This window comes from Diplotaxodon limnothrissa, linkage group LG3 (assembly GCF_057381915.1).
Source record: "Diplotaxodon limnothrissa isolate DT_005_m linkage group LG3, D_limnothrissa_male_GT1.1, whole genome shotgun sequence".
Classification (NCBI taxonomy): Eukaryota; Metazoa; Chordata; class Actinopteri; order Cichliformes; family Cichlidae; genus Diplotaxodon; species Diplotaxodon limnothrissa.
In genome coordinates this window covers 68,595,502-68,616,474 of record NC_140598.1, presented here as the reverse complement: position 1 = coordinate 68,616,474, position 20,973 = coordinate 68,595,502, and the positions used below count along the sequence as shown (strand labels likewise).

Sequence of the window (20,973 nt, the reverse complement as noted above, 5' to 3'; positions counted from 1 at the left end):
CAGCCAGCAGCCACAGGCCCTGGTGTGGTGTAAGTGGCCTCAGCCAGAGACACAGGCCCTGATGTGGTGTAAGTGGCCCCAGCCGGTCACTCAGGCCCTTGTGTGGTGTAGGTTGCATCAGCTAGCAGCACAAGACATTGGAAAAGAGCCAAAAGCAATGTCGTTAATAAGCCCTCATTAATGGGCAGATGCTTTTGGTCTTTTAATACACCCCTTCTCTGGATCAAAAGCGGTTCAATGACATGAAAATGAAAGGCTTACAGCACCAGGTATTACCAGGCAGTCTCCCATCCAAGTACTAACCAAGCCCAGCCCTGCTTAGCTTCCGAGATCAGACGAGGTCGGGCGTGCTCAGGGTGGTATGGCCGTAAGCTGCTGGCCGTAAGCTGCTGGCGCCAGCACAATGTCTCAATTTATGGATTCAAGTGATTAGGTGGCAAGTACCTGAAGTTACGAAGACAATCCTATAACCATACCTGCATGTTTGCATAATACCCTAACCCAAAGGCTCAGTTTGGCATTTATCCAACAGCACAGGCCCTGGATTGTTGAAGATGGCCTCAGGAACCAGCACAGGGCCTGGTGTATTGTACATGGCCACAGCAAGCAGCACAGGGCCTGGTTTGGTGAAGATGGCCTCGGCCAGAAGCACAGGGCCTGGTGTGATATGAGTGGCCTGAGCAAGAGCCACAGACCCTGGTGTGGTGTAATTGGCCTCAATAGCAACTAAGGCCCTGGTGTGGTGTAGGTGGCCTCAGCCAGCAGCCACAGGCCCTGGTGTGGTGTAAGTGGCCTCAGCCAGCAGCCACAGGCCCTGATGTGGTGTAAGTGGCCCCAGCCGGTCACTCAGGCCCTGGTGTGGTGTAGGTGGCATCAGCTAGCAGCACAAGACATTGGAAAACAGCCAAAAGCAATGTCGTTAATGTGCCCTCATTAATGGGGAGCTGCTTTTGGTCTTTTAATACACCCCTTCTCTGGATCAAAAGCGGTTCAATGACATGAAAATGAAAGGCTTACAGCACCAGGTATTCCCAGGCAGTCTCCCATCCAAGTACTAACCAAGCCCAGCCCTGCTTAGCTTCCGAGATCAGACGAGGTCGGGCGTGCTCAGGGTGGTATGGCCGTAAGCTGCTGGCCCCAGCACAATGTCTCAATTTATGGATTCAAGTGATTAGGTGGCAAGTACCTGAAGTTACGAAGACAATCCTATAACCATACCTGCATGTTTGCATAATACCCTAACCCAAAGGCTCAGTTTGGCATTTATCCAACAGCACAGGCCCTGGATTGTTGAAGATGGCCTCAAGAACCAGCACAGGACCTGGTGTGTTTTACATGGCCACAGCAAGCAGCACAGGGCCTGGTTTGGTGAAGATGGCCTCAGCAAGCAGCCACAGGCCCTGGTTTGGTGTAAGTGGCCTCAGCCAGCAGCCACAGGCCCTGGTGTGTTGTAAGTGGCCTCAACCAGCAGCCACAGGCCCTGGTGTGGTGTAAGTGGCCTCAGCCAGTGCCACAGGCCCTGGTGTGGTGTAAGTGGCCTGAGCAAGAGCCACAGACCCTGGTGTGGTGTAATTGGCCTCAATAGCAACTAATGCCCTGGTGTGGTGTAGGTGGCCTCAGCCAGCAGCCACAGGCCCTGGTGTGGTGTAAGTGGCCTCAGCCAGCAGCCACAGGCCCTGGTGTGGTGTAAGTGGCCTCAGCCAGAGCCACAGGCCCTGATGTGGTGTAAGTGGCCCCAGCCGGTCACTCAGGCCCTGGTGTGGTGTAGGTGGCATCAGCTAGCAGCACAAGACATTGGAAAAGAGCCAAAAGCAGTGTTGTTAATGTGCCCTCATTAATGGGCAGATGCTTTTGGTCTTTTAATACACCCCTTCTCTGGATCAAAAGCGGTTCAATGACATGAAAAGGAAAGGCTTACAGCACCAGGTATTCCCAGGCAGTCTCCCATCCAAGTACTAAACAAGCCCAGCCCTGCTTAGCTTCCGAGATCAGACAAGGTCGGGCGTGCTCAGGGTGGTATGGCCGTAAGCTGCTGGCCCCAGCACAATGTCTCAATTTATGGATTCAAGTGATTAGGTGGCAAGTACCTGAAGTTACGAAGACAATCCTATAACCATACCTACATGTTTGCATAATACCCTAACCCAAAGGCTCAGTTTGGCATTTATCCAACAGCACAGGCCCTGGATTGTTGAAGATGGCCTCAGGAACCAGCACAGGGCCTGGTGTGTTGTACATGGCCACAGCAAGCAGCACAGGGCCTGGTTTGGTGAAGATGGCCTCGGCCAGAAGCACAGGGCCTGGTGTGATATGAGTGGCCTGAGCAAGAGCCACAGGCCCTGGTGTGTTGTAAGTGGCCTCAGCCAGCAGCCACAGGCCCTGGTGTGGTGTAGGTGGCCTCAGCCAGCAGCCACAGGCCCTTGTGTGGTGTAAGTGGCCTCAGCCAGCAGCCACAGGCCCTGGTGTGGTGTAAGTGGCCTCAGCCAGTGCCACAGGCCCTGGTGTGGTGTAAGTGGCCTGAGCAAGAGCCACAGACCCTGGTGTGGTGTAATTGGCCTCAATAGCAACTAAGGCCCTGGTGTGGTGTAGGTGGCCTCAGCCAGCAGCCACAGGCCCTGGTGTGGTGTAAGTGGCCTCAGCCAGAGCCACAGGCCCTGATGTGGTGTAAGTGGCCCCAGCCGGTCACTCAGGCCCTGGTGTGGTGTAGGTGGCATCAGCTAGCAGCACAAGACATTGGAAAAGAGCCAAAAGCAATGTCGTTAATGTGCCCTCATTAATGGGCAGCTGCTTTTGGTCTTTTAATACACCCCTTCTCTGGATCAAAAGCGGTTCAATGACATGAAAATGAAAGGCTTACAGCACCAGGTATTCCAAGGCAGTCTCCCATCCGAGTACTAACCAAGCCCAGCCCTGCTTAGCTTCCGAGATCAGACGAGGTCGGGCGTGCTCAGGGTGGTATGGCCGTAAGCTGCTGGCCCCAGCACAATGTCTCAATTTATGGATTCAAGTGATTAGGTGGCAAGTACCTGAAGTTACGAAGACAATCCTATAACCATACCTGCATGTTTGCATAATACCCTAACCCAAAGGCTTAGTTTGGCATTTATCCAACAGCACAGGCCCTGGATTGTTGAAGATGGCCTCAGGAACCAGCACAGGGCCTGGTGTGTTGTACATGGCCACAGCTAGCAGCAGAGGGCCAGGTTTGGTGAAGATGGCCTCGGCCAGAAGCGCAGGGCCTGGTGTGATGTGAGTGGCCTGAGCAAGAGCCACAGACCCTGGTGTGGTGTAATTGGCCTCAATAGCAACTAAGGCCCTGGTGTGGTGTAACTGGCCTCAGCCAGCAGCCACAGGCCCTGGTGTGGTGTAAGTGGCCTCAGCCAGAGCCACAGGCCCTGATGTGGTGTAAGTGGCCCCAGCCGGTCACTCAGGCCCTGGATTGTTGAAGATGGCCTCAGGAACCAGCACAGGGCCTGGTGTGTTGTACATGGCCACAGCAAGCAGCACAGGGCCTGGTTTGGTGAAGATGGCCTCGGCCAGAAGCGCAGGGCCTGGTGTGATGTGAGTGGCCTGAGCAAGAGCCACAGGCCCTGGTGTGGTGTAAGTGGCCTCAGCCAGCAGCCACAGGCCCTGGTGTGGTGTAAGTCGCCTCAGCCAGAAGCCACAGGCACTGGTGTGGTGTAAGTGGCCTGAGCAAGAGCCACAGGCCCTGGTGTGGTGTAAGTGGCCTGAGCAAGAGCCACAGGCCCTGGTGTGGTGTAAGTGGCCTGAGCAAGAGCCACAGGCCCTGGTGTGGTGTAAGTGGTCTCAGCCAGCAGCCACAGGCCCTGGTGTGGTGTAGGTGGCCTCAGCCAGCAGCCACAGGCCCTTGTGTGGTGTAAGTGGCCTCAGCCAGCAGCCACAGGCCCTGGTGTGGTGTAAGTGGCCTCAGCCAGTGCCACAGGCCCTGGTGTGGTGTAAGTGGCCTGAGCAAGAGCCACAGACCCTGGTGTGGTGTAATTGGCCTCAATAGCAACTAAGGCCCTGGTGTGGTGTAGGTGGCCTCAGCCAGCAGCCACAGGCCCTGGTGTGTTGTAAGTGGCCTCAGCCAGCAGCCACAGGCCCTGGTGTGGTGTAAGTGGCCTCAGCCAGTGCCACAGGCCCTGGTGTGGTGTAAGTGGCCTGAGCAAGAGCCACAGACCCTGGTGTGGTGTAATTGGCCTCAATAGCAACTAAGGCCCTGGTGTGGTGTAAGTGGCCTGAGCAAGAGCCACAGGTCCTGGTGTGGTGTAATTGGCCTCAATAGCAAATAAGGCCCTGGTGTGGTGTAAGTGGCCTGAGCAAGAGCCACAGGGCCTGGTTTGGTGAAGATGGCCTCGGCCAGAAGCGCAGGGCCTGGTGTGATGTGAGTGGCCTGAGCAAGAGCCACAGGCCCTGGTGTGGTGTAAGTGGCCTCAGCCAGCAGCCACAGGCCCTGGTGTGGTGTAAGTCGCCTCAGCCAGAAGCCACAGGCACTGGTGTGGTGTAAGTGGCCTCAGCCAGCAGCAAAAGGGCCCTGGTGTGGTGTAAGTCGCCTCAGTCAGCAGCCACAGGCCCTGGTGTGGTGTAGGTGGCCTCAGCCAGCAGCCACAGGCCCTGGTGTGGTGTAAGTCGCCTCAGCCAGTGCCACAGGCCCTGGTGTGGTGTAAGTGGCCTGAGCAAGAGCCACAGACCCTGGTGTGGTGTAATTGGCCTCAATAGCAACTAAGGCCCTGGTGTGGTGTAAGTGGCCTCAGCCAGCAGCCACAGGCCCTGGTGTGGTGTAGGTGGCCTCAGCCAGCAGCCACAGGCCCTGGTGTGGTGTAAGTGGCCTCAGCCAGTGCCACAGGCCCTGGTGTGGTGTAAGTGGCCTGAGCAAGAGCCACAGACCCTGGTGTGGTGTAATTGGCCTCAATAGCAACTAAGGCCCTGGTGTGGTGTAAGTGGTCTCAGCCAGCAGCCACAGGCCCTGGTGTGGTGTAGGTGGCCTCAGCCAGCAGCCACAGGCCCTGGTGTGGTGTAAGTGGCCTCAGCCAGCAGCCACAGGCCCTGGTGTGGTGTAAGTCGCCTCAGCCAGAAGCCACAGGCACTGGTGTGGTGTAAGTGGCCTCAGCCAGAAGCCACAGGCACTGGTGTGGTGTAAGTGGCCTCAGCCAGCAGCAAAAGGGCCCTGGTGTGGTGTAAGTGGCCTGAGCAAGAGCCACAGGCCCTGGTGTGGTGTAAGTGGCCTGAGCAAGAGCCACAGGCCCTGGTGTGGTGTAAGTGGCCTGAGCAAGAGCCACAGGCCCTGGTGTGGTGTAAGTGGTCTCAGCCAGCAGCCACAGGCCCTGGTGTGGTGTAAGTGGTCTCAGCCAGCAGCCACAGGCCCTGGTGTGGTGTAAGTGGCCTCAGCCAGTGCCACAGGCCCTGGTGTGGTGTAAGTGGCCTGAGCAAGAGCCACAGACCCTGGTGTGGTGTAATTGGCCTCAATAGCAACTAAGGCCCTGGTGTGGTGTAAGTCGCCTCAGCCAGCAGCCACAGGCCCTGGTGTGGTGTAGGTGGCCTCAGCCAGCAGCCACAGGCCCTGGTGTGGTGTAAGTGGCCTCAATAGCAACTAAGGCCCTGGTGTGGGGTAAGTGGCTTCAGCCAGCAGCCACAGGCTCTGGTGTGGTGTAACTGGCCTCAGCCAGCAGCCACAGGCCCTGGTGTGGTGTAAGTGGCCTCAGCCAGAGCCACAGGCCCTGATGTGGTGTAAGTGGCCCCAGCCGGTCACTCAGGCCCTTGTGTGGTGTAGGTTGCATCAGCTAGCAGCACAAGACATTGGAAAAGAGCCAAAAGCAATGTCGTTAATGTGCCCTCATTAATGGGCAGCTGCTTTTGGTCTTTTAATACACCCCTTCTCTGGATCAAAAGCGGTTCAATGACATGAAAATGAAAGGCTTACAGAACCAGGTATTCCCAGGCAGTCTCCCATCCAAGTACTAACCAAGCCCAGCCCTGCTTAGCTTCCGAGATCAGACGAGGTCGGGCGTGCTCAGGGTGGTATGGCCGTAAGCTGCTGGCCCCAGCACAATGTCTCAATTTATGGATTCAAGTGATTAGGTGGCAAGTACCTGAAGTTACGAAGACAATCCTATAACCATACCTGCATGTTTGCATAATACCCTAACCCAAAGGCTCAGTTTGGCATTTATCCAACAGCACAGGCCCTGGATTGTTGAAGATGGCCTCAGGAACCAGCACAGGGCCTGGTGTGTTGTACATGGCCACAGCAAGCAGCACAGGGCCTGGTTTGGTGAAGATGGCCTCGGCCAGAAGCACAGGGCCTGGCGTGATATGAGTGGCCTGAGCAAGAGCCACAGGCCCTGGTGTGGTGTAAGTGGCCTGAGCAAGAGCCACAGGCCCTGGTGTGGTGTAAGTGGCCTGAGCAAGAGCCACAGGCCCTGGTGTGGTGTAAGTGGCCTGAGCAAGAGCCACAGGCCCTGGTGTGGTGTAAGTGGTCTCAGCCAGCAGCCACAGGCCCTGGTGTGGTGTAGGTGGCCTCAGCCAGTGCCACAGGCCCTGGTGTGGTGTAAGTGGCCTGAGCAAGAGCCACAGACCCTGGTGTGGTGTAATTGGCCTCAATAGCAAATAAGGCCCTGGTGTGGTGTAAGTGGCCTGAGCAAGAGCCACAGGGCCTGGTTTGGTGAAGATGGCCTCGGCCAGAAGCGCAGGGCCTGGTGTGATGTGAGTGGCCTGAGCAAGAGCCACAGGCCCTGGTGTGGTGTAAGTGGCCTCAGCCAGCAGCCACAGGCCCTGGTGTGGTGTAGGTGGCCTCAGCCAGCAGCCACAGGCCCTTGTGTGGTGTAAGTGGCCTCAGCCAGCAGCCACAGGCCCTGGTGTGGTGTAGGTGGCCTCAGCCAGCAGCCACAGGCCCTGGTGTGGTGTAAGTGGCCTCAGCCAGTGCCACAGGCCCTGGTGTGGTGTAAGTGGCCTGAGCAAGAGCCACAGACCCTGGTGTGGTGTAATTGGCCTCAATAGCAACTAAGGCCCTGGTGTGGTGTAGGTGGCCTCAGCCAGCAGCCACAGGCCCTGGTGTGGTGTAGGTGGCCTCAGCCAGCAGCCACAGGCCCTGGTGTGGTGTAAGTGGCCTCAGCCAGAGCCACAGGCCCTGATGTGGTGTAAGTGGCCCCAGCCGGTCACTCAGGCCCTGGTGTGGTGTAGGTGGCATCAGCTAGCAGCACAAGACATTGGAAAAGAGCCAAAAGCAGTGTCGTTAATGTGCCCTCATTAATGGGCAGCTGCTTTTGGTCTTTTAATACACCCCTTCTCTGGATCAAAAGCGGTTCAATGACATGAAAATGAAAGGCTTACAGCACCAGGTATTCCCAGGCAGTCTCCCATCCAAGTACTAACCAAGCCCAGCCCTGCTTAGCTTCCGAGATCAGACGAGGTCGGGCGTGCTCAGGGTGGTATGGCCGTAAGCTGCTGGCCCCAGCACAATGTCTCAATTTATGGATTCAAGTGATTAGGTGGCAAGTACCTGAAGTTACGAAGACAATCCTATAACCATACCTGCATGTTTGCATAATACCCTAACCCAAAGGCTCAGTTTGGCATTTATCCAACAGCACAGGCCCTGGATTGTTGAAGATGGCCTCAGGAACCAGCACAGGGCCTGGTGTGTTGTACATGGCCACAGCAAGCAGCACAGGGCCTGGTTTGGTGAAGATGGCCTCGGCCAGAAGCACAGGGCCTGGTGTGATGTGAGTGGCCTGAGCAAGAGCCACAGGCCCTGGTGTGGTGTAAGTGGCCTCAGCCAGCAGCCACAGGCCCTGGTGTGGTGTAAGTGGCCTGAGCAAGAGCCACAGGCCCTGGTTTGGTGTAAGTGGCCTGAGCAAGAGCCACAGGCCCTGGTGTGGTGTAAGTGGCCTGAGCAAGAGCCACAGGCCCTGGTGTGGTGTAAGTCGCCTCAGCCAGAAGCCACAGGCACTGGTGTGGTGTAAGTGGCCTCAGCCAGAAGCCACAGGCACTGGTGTGGTGTAAGTGGCCTCAGCCAGCAGCAAAAGGGCCCTGGTGTGGTGTAAGTGGCCTGAGCAAGAGCCACAGGCCCTGGTGTGGTGTAAGTGGCCTGAGCAAGAGCCACAGGCCCTGGTGTGGTGTAAGTGGCCTGAGCAAGAGCCACAGGCCCTGGTGTGGTGTAAGTGGTCTCAGCCAGCAGCCACAGGCCCTGGTGTGGTGTAAGTGGTCTCAGCCAGCAGCCACAGGCCCTGGTGTGGTGTAAGTGGCCTCAGCCAGTGCCACAGGCCCTGGTGTGGTGTAAGTGGCCTGAGCAAGAGCCACAGACCCTGGTGTGGTGTAATTGGCCTCAATAGCAACTAAGGCCCTGGTGTGGTGTAAGTCGCCTCAGCCAGCAGCCACAGGCCCTGGTGTGGTGTAGGTGGCCTCAGCCAGCAGCCACAGGCCCTGGTGTGGTGTAAGTGGCCTCAATAGCAACTAAGGCCCTGGTGTGGGGTAAGTGGCTTCAGCCAGCAGCCACAGGCTCTGGTGTGGTGTAACTGGCCTCAGCCAGCAGCCACAGGCCCTGGTGTGGTGTAAGTGGCCTCAGCCAGAGCCACAGGCCCTGATGTGGTGTAAGTGGCCCCAGCCGGTCACTCAGGCCCTTGTGTGGTGTAGGTTGCATCAGCTAGCAGCACAAGACATTGGAAAAGAGCCAAAAGCAATGTCGTTAATGTGCCCTCATTAATGGGCAGCTGCTTTTGGTCTTTTAATACACCCCTTCTCTGGATCAAAAGCGGTTCAATGACATGAAAATGAAAGGCTTACAGAACCAGGTATTCCCAGGCAGTCTCCCATCCAAGTACTAACCAAGCCCAGCCCTGCTTAGCTTCCGAGATCAGACGAGGTCGGGCGTGCTCAGGGTGGTATGGCCGTAAGCTGCTGGCCCCAGCACAATGTCTCAATTTATGGATTCAAGTGATTAGGTGGCAAGTACCTGAAGTTACGAAGACAATCCTATAACCATACCTGCATGTTTGCATAATACCCTAACCCAAAGGCTCAGTTTGGCATTTATCCAACAGCACAGGCCCTGGATTGTTGAAGATGGCCTCAGGAACCAGCACAGGGCCTGGTGTGTTGTACATGGCCACAGCAAGCAGCACAGGGCCTGGTTTGGTGAAGATGGCCTCGGCCAGAAGCACAGGGCCTGGCGTGATATGAGTGGCCTGAGCAAGAGCCACAGGCCCTGGTGTGGTGTAAGTGGCCTGAGCAAGAGCCACAGGCCCTGGTGTGGTGTAAGTGGCCTGAGCAAGAGCCACAGGCCCTGGTGTGGTGTAAGTGGCCTGAGCAAGAGCCACAGGCCCTGGTGTGGTGTAAGTGGTCTCAGCCAGCAGCCACAGGCCCTGGTGTGGTGTAGGTGGCCTCAGCCAGTGCCACAGGCCCTGGTGTGGTGTAAGTGGCCTGAGCAAGAGCCACAGACCCTGGTGTGGTGTAATTGGCCTCAATAGCAAATAAGGCCCTGGTGTGGTGTAAGTGGCCTGAGCAAGAGCCACAGGGCCTGGTTTGGTGAAGATGGCCTCGGCCAGAAGCGCAGGGCCTGGTGTGATGTGAGTGGCCTGAGCAAGAGCCACAGGCCCTGGTGTGGTGTAAGTGGCCTCAGCCAGCAGCCACAGGCCCTGGTGTGGTGTAGGTGGCCTCAGCCAGCAGCCACAGGCCCTTGTGTGGTGTAAGTGGCCTCAGCCAGCAGCCACAGGCCCTGGTGTGGTGTAAGTGGCCTCAGCCAGTGCCACAGGCCCTGGTGTGGTGTAAGTGGCCTGAGCAAGAGCCACAGACCCTGGTGTGGTGTAATTGGCCTCAATAGCAACTAAGGCCCTGGTGTGGTGTAGGTGGCCTCAGCCAGCAGCCACAGGCCCTGGTGTGGTGTAGGTGGCCTCAGCCAGCAGCCACAGGCCCTGGTGTGGTGTAAGTGGCCTCAGCCAGAGCCACAGGCCCTGATGTGGTGTAAGTGGCCCCAGCCGGTCACTCAGGCCCTGGTGTGGTGTAGGTGGCATCAGCTAGCAGCACAAGACATTGGAAAAGAGCCAAAAGCAGTGTCGTTAATGTGCCCTCATTAATGGGCAGCTGCTTTTGGTCTTTTAATACACCCCTTCTCTGGATCAAAAGCGGTTCAATGACATGAAAATGAAAGGCTTACAGCACCAGGTATTCCCAGGCAGTCTCCCATCCAAGTACTAACCAAGCCCAGCCCTGCTTAGCTTCCGAGATCAGACGAGGTCGGGCGTGCTCAGGGTGGTATGGCCGTAAGCTGCTGGCCCCAGCACAATGTCTCAATTTATGGATTCAAGTGATTAGGTGGCAAGTACCTGAAGTTACGAAGACAATCCTATAACCATACCTGCATGTTTGCATAATACCCTAACCCAAAGGCTCAGTTTGGCATTTATCCAACAGCACAGGCCCTGGATTGTTGAAGATGGCCTCAGGAACCAGCACAGGGCCTGGTGTGTTGTACATGGCCACAGCAAGCAGCACAGGGCCTGGTTTGGTGAAGATGGCCTCGGCCAGAAGCACAGGGCCTGGTGTGATGTGAGTGGCCTGAGCAAGAGCCACAGGCCCTGGTGTGGTGTAAGTGGCCTCAGCCAGCAGCCACAGGCCCTGGTGTGGTGTAAGTGGCCTGAGCAAGAGCCACAGGCCCTGGTTTGGTGTAAGTGGCCTGAGCAAGAGCCACAGGCCCTGGTGTGGTGTAAGTGGCCTGAGCAAGAGCCACAGGCCCTGGTGTGGTGTAAGTGGCCTGAGCAAGAGCCACAGGCCCTGGTGTGGTGTAAGTGGCCTCAGCCAGTGCCACAGGCCCTGGTGTGGTGTAAGTGGCCTGAGCAAGAGCCACAGGCCCTGGTGTGGTGTAAGTGGCCTGAGCAAGAGCCACAGGCCCTGGTGTGGTGTAAGTGGCCTCAGCCAGTGCCACAGGCCCTGGTGTGGTGTAAGTGGCCTGAGCAAGAGCCACAGACCCTGGTGTGGTGTAATTGGCCTCAATAGCAACTAATGCCCTGGTGTGGTGTAGGTGGCCTCAGCCAGCAGCCACAGGCCCTGGTGTGGTGTAAGTGGCCTCAGCCAGAGCCACAGGCCCTGATGTGGTGTAAGTGGCCCCAGCCGGTCACTCAGGCCCTGGTGTGGTGTAGGTGGCATCAGCTAGCAGCACAAGACATTGGAAAACAGCCAAAAGCAATGTCGTTAATGTGCCCTCATTAATGGGGAGCTGCTTTTGGTCTTTTAATACACCCCTTCTCTGGATCAAAAGCGGTTCAATGACATGAAAATGAAAGGCTTACAGCACCAGGTATTCCCAGGTAGTCTCCCATCCAAGTACTAACCAAGCCCAGCCCTGCTTAGCTTCCGAGATCAGACGAGGTCGGGCGTGCTCAGGGTGGTATGGCCGTAAGCTGCTGGCCCCAGCACAATGTCTCAATTTATGGATTCAAGTGATTAGGTGGCAAGTACCTGAAGTTAGGAAGACAATCCTATAACCATACCTGCATGTTTGCATAATACCCTAACCCAAAGGCTCAGTTTGGCATTTATCCAACAGCACAGGCCCTGGATTGTTGAAGATGGCCTCAGGAACCAGCACAGGGCCTGGTGTGTTGTACATGGCCACAGCAAGCAGCACAGGGCCTGGTTTGGTGAAGATGGCCTCGGCCAGAAGCACAGGGCCTGGTGTGATGTGAGTGGCCTGAGCAAGAGCCACAGGCCCTGGTGTGGTGTAAGTGGCCTCAGCCAGCAGCCACAGGCCCTGGTGTGGTGTAGGTGGCCTCAGCCAGCAGCCACAGGCCCTGGTGTGGTGTAAGTGGCCTGAGCAAGAGCCACAGGCCCTGGTTTGGTGTAAGTGGCCTCAGCCAGCAGCCACAGGCCCTGGTGTGTTGTAAGTGGCCTCAGCCAGCAGCCACAGGCCCTGGTGTGGTCTAAGTGGCCTCAGCCAGTGCCACAGGCCCTGGTGTGGTGTAAGTGGCCTGAGCAAGAGCCACAGGCCCTGGTGTGGTGTAAGTGGCCTGAGCAAGTGCCACAGGCCCTGGTGTGGTGTAAGTGGCCCAAGCCAGAGCCACAGGCCCTGGTGTGGTGTAAGTGGCCTCAATAGCAAATAAGGCCCTGGTGTGGTGTAAGTGGCCTGAGCAAGAGCCACAGGGCCTGGTTTGGTGAAGATGGCCTCAGCCAGAAGCGCAGGGCCTGGTGTGATGTGAGTGGCCTGAGCAAGAGCCACAGGCCCTGGTGTGGTGTAAGTGGCCTCAGCCAGCAGCCACAGGCCCTGGTGTGGTGTAAGTCGCCTCAGCCAGAAGCCACAGACACTGGTGTGGTGTAAGTGGCCTCAGCCAGCAGCAAAAGGGCCCTGGTGTGGTGTAAGTCGCCTCAGCCAGCAGCCACAGGCCCTGGTGTGGTGTAGGTGGCCTCAGCCAGCAGCCACAGGCCCTGGTGTGGTGTAAGTGGCCTCAATAGCAACTAAGGCCCTGGTGTGGTGTAAGTGGCTTCAGCCAGCAGCCACAGGCTCTGGTGTGGTGTAACTGGCCTCAGCCAGCAGCCACAGGCCCTGGTGTGGTGTAAGTGGCCTCAGCCAGAGCCACAGGCCCTGATGTGGTGTAAGTGGCCCCAGCCGGTCACTCAGGCCCTGGTGTGGTGTAGGTGGCATCAGCTAGCAGCACAAGACATTGGAAAAGAGCCAAAAGCAGTGTTGTTAATGTGCCCTCATTAATGGGCAGATGCTTTTGGTCTTTTAATACACCCCTTCTCTGGATCAAAAGCGGTTCAATGACATGAAAAGGAAAGGCTTACAGCACCAGGTATTCCCAGGCAGTCTCCCATCCAAGTACTAACCAAGCCCAGCCCTGCTTAGCTTCCGAGATCAGACGAGGTCGGGCGTGCTCAGGGTGGTATGGCCGTAAGCTGCTGGCCCCAGCACAATGTCTCAATTTATGGATTCAAGTGATTAGGTGGCAAGTACCTGAAGTTACGAAGACAATCCTATAACCATACCTACATGTTTGCATAATACCCTAACCCAAAGGCTCAGTTTGGCATTTATCCAACAGCACAGGCCCTGGATTGTTGAAGATGGCCTCAGGAACCAGCACAGGGCCTGGTGTGTTGTACATGGCCACAGCAAGCAGCACAGGGCCTGGTTTGGTGAAGATGGCCTCGGCCAGAAGCACAGGGCCTGGTGTGATATGAGTGGCCTGAGCAAGAGCCACAGGCCCTGGTGTGTTGTAAGTGGCCTCAGCCAGCAGCCACAGGCCCTGGTGTGGTGTAGGTGGCCTCAGCCAGCAGCCACAGGCCCTTGTGTGGTGTAAGTGGCCTCAGCCAGCAGCCACAGGCCCTGGTGTGGTGTAAGTGGCCTCAGCCAGTGCCACAGGCCCTGGTGTGGTGTAAGTGGCCTGAGCAAGAGCCACAGACCCTGGTGTGGTGTAATTGGCCTCAATAGCAACTAAGGCCCTGGTGTGGTGTAGGTGGCCTCAGCCAGCAGCCACAGGCCCTGGTGTGGTGTAAGTGGCCTCAGCCAGAGCCACAGGCCCTGATGTGGTGTAAGTGGCCCCAGCCGGTCACTCAGGCCCTGGTGTGGTGTAGGTGGCATCAGCTAGCAGCACAAGACATTGGAAAAGAGCCAAAAGCAATGTCGTTAATGTGCCCTCATTAATGGGCAGCTGCTTTTGGTCTTTTAATACACCCCTTCTCTGGATCAAAAGCGGTTCAATGACATGAAAATGAAAGGCTTACAGCACCAGGTATTCCAAGGCAGTCTCCCATCCGAGTACTAACCAAGCCCAGCCCTGCTTAGCTTCCGAGATCAGACGAGGTCGGGCGTGCTCAGGGTGGTATGGCCGTAAGCTGCTGGCCCCAGCACAATGTCTCAATTTATGGATTCAAGTGATTAGGTGGCAAGTACCTGAAGTTACGAAGACAATCCTATAACCATACCTGCATGTTTGCATAATACCCTAACCCAAAGGCTTAGTTTGGCATTTATCCAACAGCACAGGCCCTGGATTGTTGAAGATGGCCTCAGGAACCAGCACAGGGCCTGGTGTGTTGTACATGGCCACAGCTAGCAGCAGAGGGCCAGGTTTGGTGAAGATGGCCTCGGCCAGAAGCGCAGGGCCTGGTGTGATGTGAGTGGCCTGAGCAAGAGCCACAGACCCTGGTGTGGTGTAATTGGCCTCAATAGCAACTAAGGCCCTGGTGTGGTGTAACTGGCCTCAGCCAGCAGCCACAGGCCCTGGTGTGGTGTAAGTGGCCTCAGCCAGAGCCACAGGCCCTGATGTGGTGTAAGTGGCCCCAGCCGGTCACTCAGGCCCTGGATTGTTGAAGATGGCCTCAGGAACCAGCACAGGGCCTGGTGTGTTGTACATGGCCACAGCAAGCAGCACAGGGCCTGGTTTGGTGAAGATGGCCTCGGCCAGAAGCGCAGGGCCTGGTGTGATGTGAGTGGCCTGAGCAAGAGCCACAGGCCCTGGTGTGGTGTAAGTGGCCTCAGCCAGCAGCCACAGGCCCTGGTGTGGTGTAAGTCGCCTCAGCCAGAAGCCACAGGCACTGGTGTGGTGTAAGTGGCCTGAGCAAGAGCCACAGGCCCTGGTGTGGTGTAAGTGGCCTGAGCAAGAGCCACAGGCCCTGGTGTGGTGTAAGTGGCCTGAGCAAGAGCCACAGGCCCTGGTGTGGTGTAAGTGGTCTCAGCCAGCAGCCACAGGCCCTGGTGTGGTGTAGGTGGCCTCAGCCAGCAGCCACAGGCCCTTGTGTGGTGTAAGTGGCCTCAGCCAGCAGCCACAGGCCCTGGTGTGGTGTAAGTGGCCTCAGCCAGTGCCACAGGCCCTGGTGTGGTGTAAGTGGCCTGAGCAAGAGCCATAGACCCTGGTGTGGTGTAATTGGCCTCAATAGCAACTAAGGCCCTGGTGTGGTGTAGGTGGCCTCAGCCAGCAGCCACAGGCCCTGGTGTGTTGTAAGTGGCCTCAGCCAGCAGCCACAGGCCCTGGTGTGGTGTAGGTGGCCTCAGCCAGCAGCCACAGGCCCTTGTGTGGTGTAAGTGGCCTCAGCCAGCAGCCACAGGCCCTGGTGTGGTGTAAGTGGCCTCAGCCAGTGCCACAGGCCCTGGTGTGGTGTAAGTGGCCTGAGCAAGAGCCACAGACCCTGGTGTGGTGTAATTGGCCTCAATAGCAACTAAGGCCCTGGTGTGGTGTAAGTGGCCTCAGCCAGCAGCCACAGGCCCTGGTGTGGTGTAGGTGGCCTCAGCCAGCAGCCACAGGCCCTGGTGTGGTGTAAGTGGCCTCAGCCAGTGCCACAGGCCCTGGTGTGGTGTAAGTGGCCTGAGCAAGAGCCACAGACCCTGGTGTGGTGTAATTGGCCTCAATAGCAACTAAGGCCCTGGTGTGGTGTAAGTGGTCTCAGCCAGCAGCCACAGGCCCTGGTGTGGTGTAGGTGGCCTCAGCCAGCAGCCACAGGCCCTGGTGTGGTGTAAGTGGCCTCAGCCAGCAGCCACAGGCCCTGGTGTGGTGTAAGTCGCCTCAGCCAGCAGCAAAAGGGCCCTGGTGTGGTGTAAGTGGCCTGAGCAAGAGCCACAGGCCCTGGTGTGGTGTAAGTGGCCTGAGCAAGAGCCACAGGCCCTGGTGTGGTGTAAGTGGCCTGAGCAAGAGCCACAGGCCCTGGTGTGGTGTAAGTGGTCTCAGCCAGCAGCCACAGGCCCTGGTGTGGTGTAAGTGGTCTCAGCCAGCAGCCACAGGCCCTGGTGTGGTGTAAGTGGCCTCAGCCAGTGCCACAGGCCCTGGTGTGGTGTAAGTGGCCTGAGCAAGAGCCACAGACCCTGGTGTGGTGTAATTGGCCTCAATAGCAACTAAGGCCCTGGTGTGGTGTAAGTCGCCTCAGCCAGCAGCCACAGGCCCTGGTGTGGTGTAGGTGGCCTCAGCCAGCAGCCACAGGCCCTGGTGTGGTGTAAGTGGCCTCAATAGCAACTAAGGCCCTGGTGTGGGGTAAGTGGCTTCAGCCAGCAGCCACAGGCTCTGGTGTGGTGTAACTGGCCTCAGCCAGCAGCCACAGGCCCTGGTGTGGTGTAAGTGGCCTCAGCCAGAGCCACAGGCCCTGATGTGGTGTAAGTGGCCCCAGCCGGTCACTCAGGCCCTGGTGTGGTGTAAGTCGCCTCAGCCAGCAGCCACAGGCCCTGGTGTGGTGTAAGTGGCCTCAGCCAGCAGCCACAGGCCCTGGTTTGGTGTAAGTGGCCTCAGCCAGCAGCCACAGGCCCTGGTGTGTTGTAAGTGGCCTCAGCCAGCAGCCACAGGCCCTGGTGTGGTGTAAGTGGCCTGAGCAAGAGCCACAGGCCCTGGTTTGGTGTAAGTGGCCTCAGCCAGCAGCCACAGGCCCTGGTGTGTTGTAAGTGGCCTCAGCCAGCAGCCACAGGCCCTGGTGTGGTCTAAGTGGCCTCAGCCAGTGCCACAGGCCCTGGTGTGGTGTAAGTGGCCTGAGCAAGAGCCACAGGCCCTGGTGTGGTGTAAGTGGCCTGAGCAAGTGCCACAGGCCCTGGTGTGGTGTAAGTCGCCTCAGCCAGAAGCCACAGGCACTGGTGTGGTGTAAGTGGCCTCAGCCAGCAGCAAAAGGGCCCTGGTGTGGTGTAAGTCGCCTCAGCCAGCAACCACAGGCCCTGGTGTGGTGTAGGTGGCCTCAATAGCAACTAAGGCCCTGGTGTGGTGTAAGTGGCTTCAGCCAGCAGCCACAGGCTCTGGTGTGGTGTAACTGGCCTCAGCCAGCAGCCACAGGCCCTGGTGTGGTGTAAGTGGCCTCAGCCAGAGCCACAGGCCCTGATGTGGTGTAAGTGGCCCCAGCCGGTCACTCAGGCCCTGGTGTGGTGTAGGTGGCATCAGCTAGCAGCACAAGACATTGGAAAAGAGCCAAAAGCAGTGTTGTTAATGTGCCCTCATTAATGGGCAGATGCTTTTGGTCTTTTAATACACCCCTTCTCTGGATCAAAAGCGGTTCAATGACATGAAAAGGAAAGGCTTACAGCACCAGGTATTCCCAGGCAGTCTCCCATCCAAGTACTAACCAAGCCCAGCCCTGCTTAGCTTCCGAGATCAGACGAGGTCGGGCGTGCTCAGGGTGGTATGGCCGTAAGCTGCTGGCCCCAGCACAATGTCTCAATTTATGGATTCAAGTGATTAGGTGGCAAGTACCTGAAGTTACGAAGACAATCCTATAACCATACCTGCATGTTTGCATAATACCCTAACCCAAAGGCTCAGTTTGGCATTTATCCAACAGCACAGGCCCTGGATTGTTGAAGATGGCCTCAGGAACCAGCACAGGGCCTGGTGTGTTGTACATGGCCACAGCAAGCAGCACAGGGCCTGGTTTGGTGAAGATGGCCTCGGCCAGAAGCGCAGGGCCTGGTGTGATGTGAGTGGCCTGAGCAAGAGCCACAGGCCCTGGTGTGGTGTAAGTGGCCTCAGCCAGCAGCCACAGGCCCTGGTGTGGTGTAAGTGGCCTGAGCAAGTGCCACAGGCCCTGGTGTGGTGTAAGTGACCTAAGCCAGAGCCACAGGCCCTGGTGTGGTGTAAGTGGCCTCAATAGCAAATAAGGCCCTGGTGTGGTGTAAGTGGCCTGAGCAAGAGCCACAGGGCCTGGTTTGGTGAAGATGGCCTCGGCCAGAAGCGCAGGGCCTGGTGTGATGTGAGTGGCCTGAGCAAGAGCCACAGGCCCTGGTGTGGTGTAAGTGGCCTCAGCCAGCAGCCACAGGCCCTGGTGTGGTGTAAGTCGCCTCAGCCAGAAGCCACAGGCACTGGTGTGGTGTAAGTGGCCTCAGGAACCAGCACAGGGCCTGGTGTGTTGTACATGGCCACAGCTAGCAGCAGAGGGCCAGGTTTGGTGAAGATGGCCTCGGCCAGAAGCGCAGGGCCTGGTGTGATGTGAGTGGCCTGAGCAAGAGCCACAGGCCCTGGTGTGGTGTAAGTGGCCTCAGCCAGCAGCCACAGGCCCTGGTGTGGTGTAAGTCGCCTCAGCCAGAAGCCACAGGCACTGGTGTGGTGTAAGTGGCCTCAGGAACCAGCACAGGGCCTGGTGTGTTGTACATGGCCACAGCTAGCAGCAGAGGGCCAGGTTTGGTGAAGATGGCCTCGGCCAGAAGCGCAGGGCCTGGTGTGATGTGAGTGGCCTGAGCAAGAGCCACAGGCCCTGGTGTGGTGTAAGTGGCCTCAATAGCAACTAAGGCCCTGGTGTGGTGTAACTGGCCTCAGCCAGCAGCCACAGGCCCATGTGTGGTGTAAGTGGCCTCAGCCAGCAGCCACAGGCCCTGGTGTGGTGTAAGTGGCCTCAGCCAGTGCCACAGGCCCTGGTGTGGTGTAAGTGGCCTGAGCAAGAGCCACAGACCCTGGTGTGGTGTAATTGGCCTCAATAGCAACTAAGGCCCTGGTGTGGTGTAGGTGGCCTCAGCCAGCAGCCACAGGCCCTGGTGTGGTGTAAGTGGCCTCAGCCAGAGCCACAGGCCCTGATGTGGTGTAAGTGGCCCCAGCCGGTCACTCAGGCCCTGGTGTGGTGTAGGTGGCATCAGCTAGCAGCACAAGACTTTGGAAAAGAGCCAAAAGCAGTGTCGTTAATGTGCCCTCATTAATGGGCAGCTGCTTTTGGTCTTTTAATACACCCCTTCTCTGGATCAAAAGCGGTTCAATGACATGAAAATGAAAGGCTTACAGCACCAGGTATTCCCAGGCAGTCTCCCATCCAAGTACTAACCAAGCCCAGCCCTGCTTAGCTTCCGAGATCAGACGAGGTCGGGCGTGCTCAGGGTGGTATGGCCGTAAGCTGCTGGCCTCAGCACAATGTCTCAATTTATGGATTCAAGTGATTAGGTGGCAAGTACCTGAAGTTACGAAGACAATCCTATAACCATACCTGCATGTTTGCATAATACCCTAACCCAAAGGCTCAGTTTGGCATTTATCCAACAGCACAGGCCCTGGATTGTTGAAGATGGCCTCAGGAACCAGCACAGGGCCTGGTGTGTTGTACATGGCCACAGCAAGCAGCACAGGGCCTGGTTTGGTGAAGATGGCCTCGGCCAGAAGCACAGGGCCTGGTGTGATGTGAGTGGCCTGAGCAAGAGCCACAGGCCCTGGTGTGGTGTAAGTGGCCTCAGCCAGCAGCCACAGGCCCTGGTGTGGTGTAAGTGGCCTGAGCAAGAGCCACAGGCCCTGGTTTGGTGTAAGTGGCCTCAGCCAGCAGCCACAGGCCCTGGTGTGTTGTAAGTGGCCTCAGCCAGCAGCCACAGGCCCTGGTGTGGTGTAAGTGGCCTGAGCAAGAGCCACAGGCCCTGGTTTGGTGTAAGTGGCCTCAGCCAGCAGCCACAAGCCCTGGTGTGTTGTAAGTGGCCTCAGCCAGCAGCCACAGGCCCTGGTGTGGTCTAAGTGGCCTCAGCCAGTGCCACAGGCCCTGGTGTGGTGTAAGTGGCCTGAGCAAGAGCCACAGGCCCTGGTGTGGTGTAAGTGGCCTGAGCAAGTGCCACAGGCCCTGGTGTGGTGTAAGTCGCCTCAGCCAGAAGCCACAGGCACTGGTGTGGTGTAAGTGGCCTCAGCCAGCAGCAAAAGGGCCCTGGTGTGGTGTAAGTCGCCTCAGCCAGCAGCCACAGGCCCTGGTGTGGTGTAGGTGGCCTCAGCCAGCAGCCACAGGCCCTGGTGTGGTGTAAGTGGCCTCAATAGCAACTAAGGCCCTGGTGTGGTGTAAGTGGCTTCAGCCAGCAGCCACAGGCTCTGGTGTGGTGTAACTGGCCTCAGCCAGCAGCCACAGGCCCTGGTGTGGTGTAAGTGGCCTCAGCCAGAGCCACAGGCCCTGATGTGGTGTAAGTGGCCCCAGCCGGTCACTCAGGCCCTTGTGTGGTGTAGGTTGCATCAGCTAGCAGCACAAGACATTGGAAAAGAGCCAAAAGCAATGTCGTTAATGTGCCCTCATTAATGGGCAGATGCTTTTGGTCTTTTAATACACCCCTTCTCTGGATCAAAAGCGGTTCAATGACATGAAAATGAAAGGCTTACAGCACCAGGTATTCCCAGGCAGTCTCCCATCCAAGTACTAACCAAGCCCAGCCCTGCTTAGCTTCCGAGATCAGACGAGGTCGGGCGTGCTCAGGGTGGTATGGCCGTAAGCTGCTGGCCCCAGCACAATGTCTCAATTTATGGATTCAAGTGATTAGGTGGCAAGTACCTGAAGTTACGAAGACAATCCTATAACCATACCTGCATGTTTGCATAATACCCTAACCCAAAGGCTCAGTTTGGCATTTATCCAACAGCACAGGCCCTGGATTGTTGAAGATGGCCTCAGGAACCAGCACAGGGCCTGGTGTGTTGTACATGGCCACAGCAAGCAGCACAGGGCCTGGTTTGGTGAAGATGGCCTCGGCCAGAAGCACAGGGCCTGGTGTGATGTGAGTGGCCTGAGCAAGAGCCACAGGCCCTTGTGTGGTGTAAGTGGCCTCAGCCAGCAGCCACAGGCCCTGGTGTGGTGTAGGTGGCCTCAGCCAGCAGCCACAGGCCCTGGTGTGGTGTAAGTGGCCTGAGCAAGAGCCACAGGCCCTGGTTTGGTGTAAGTGGCCTCAGCCAGCAGCCACAGGCCCTGGTGTGTTGTAAGTGGCCTCAGCCAGCAGCCACAGGCCCTGGTGTGGTGTAAGTGGCCTGAGCAAGAGCCACAGGCCCTGGTTTGGTGTAAGTGGCCTCAGCCAGCAGCCACAGGCCCTGGTGTGTTGTAAGTGGCCTCAGCCAGCAGCCACAGGCCCTGGTGTGGTCTAAGTGGCCTCAGCCAGTGCCACAGGCCCTGGTGTGGTGTAAGTGGCCTGAGGAAGAGCCACAGGCCCTGGTGTGGTGTAAGTGGCCTGAGCAAGTGCCACAGGCCCTGGTGTGGTGTAAGTGGCCTAAGCCAGAGCCACAGGCCCTGGTGTGGTGTAAGTGGCCTCAATAGCAAATAAGGCCCTGGTGTGGTGTAAGTGGCCTGAGCAAGAGCCACAGGGCCTGG

General features: G+C 57.5%; 8 non-coding genes and 6 pseudogenes across 8 annotated transcripts; all 14 read right to left on the bottom strand.

Moving 5' to 3' along the window:
• Positions 1 to 254: 254 nt before the first annotated feature.
• LOC146637295 (5S ribosomal RNA) lies at positions 255 to 373 on the bottom strand (annotated as a pseudogene).
• A 637-nt stretch (positions 374 to 1,010) lies between these two features.
• LOC146637294 (5S ribosomal RNA) lies at positions 1,011 to 1,129 on the bottom strand. The gene has a single exon (XR_014905850.1). It is a non-coding gene; the product is annotated as a 5S ribosomal RNA (ribosomal RNA).
• A 782-nt stretch (positions 1,130 to 1,911) lies between these two features.
• On the bottom strand, positions 1,912 to 2,030 carry LOC146637293 (5S ribosomal RNA; annotated as a pseudogene).
• Positions 2,031 to 2,850: 820 nt separating this feature from the next.
• Positions 2,851 to 2,969, bottom strand: LOC146637292 (5S ribosomal RNA; annotated as a pseudogene).
• A 2,944-nt stretch (positions 2,970 to 5,913) lies between these two features.
• Positions 5,914 to 6,032, bottom strand: LOC146637291 (5S ribosomal RNA; annotated as a pseudogene).
• A 1,290-nt stretch (positions 6,033 to 7,322) lies between these two features.
• On the bottom strand, positions 7,323 to 7,441 carry LOC146637290 (5S ribosomal RNA). Its single transcript, XR_014905849.1, has one exon. It is a non-coding gene; the product is annotated as a 5S ribosomal RNA (ribosomal RNA).
• A 1,333-nt stretch (positions 7,442 to 8,774) lies between these two features.
• LOC146637289 (5S ribosomal RNA) lies at positions 8,775 to 8,893 on the bottom strand (annotated as a pseudogene).
• A 1,250-nt stretch (positions 8,894 to 10,143) lies between these two features.
• LOC146637288 (5S ribosomal RNA) lies at positions 10,144 to 10,262 on the bottom strand. The gene has a single exon (XR_014905847.1). It is a non-coding gene; the product is annotated as a 5S ribosomal RNA (ribosomal RNA).
• Positions 10,263 to 11,275: 1,013 nt separating this feature from the next.
• Positions 11,276 to 11,394, bottom strand: LOC146637287 (5S ribosomal RNA). The gene has a single exon (XR_014905517.1). It is a non-coding gene; the product is annotated as a 5S ribosomal RNA (ribosomal RNA).
• A 1,373-nt stretch (positions 11,395 to 12,767) lies between these two features.
• Positions 12,768 to 12,886, bottom strand: LOC146637286 (5S ribosomal RNA). The gene has a single exon (XR_014905846.1). It is a non-coding gene; the product is annotated as a 5S ribosomal RNA (ribosomal RNA).
• An 820-nt stretch (positions 12,887 to 13,706) lies between these two features.
• Positions 13,707 to 13,825, bottom strand: LOC146637285 (5S ribosomal RNA; annotated as a pseudogene).
• A 3,146-nt stretch (positions 13,826 to 16,971) lies between these two features.
• Positions 16,972 to 17,090, bottom strand: LOC146637284 (5S ribosomal RNA). Its single transcript, XR_014905845.1, has one exon. It is a non-coding gene; the product is annotated as a 5S ribosomal RNA (ribosomal RNA).
• A 1,563-nt stretch (positions 17,091 to 18,653) lies between these two features.
• Positions 18,654 to 18,772, bottom strand: LOC146637283 (5S ribosomal RNA). Its single transcript, XR_014905844.1, has one exon. It is a non-coding gene; the product is annotated as a 5S ribosomal RNA (ribosomal RNA).
• Positions 18,773 to 19,990: 1,218 nt separating this feature from the next.
• LOC146637282 (5S ribosomal RNA) lies at positions 19,991 to 20,109 on the bottom strand. The gene has a single exon (XR_014905843.1). It is a non-coding gene; the product is annotated as a 5S ribosomal RNA (ribosomal RNA).
• Positions 20,110 to 20,973: the final 864 nt, after the last annotated feature.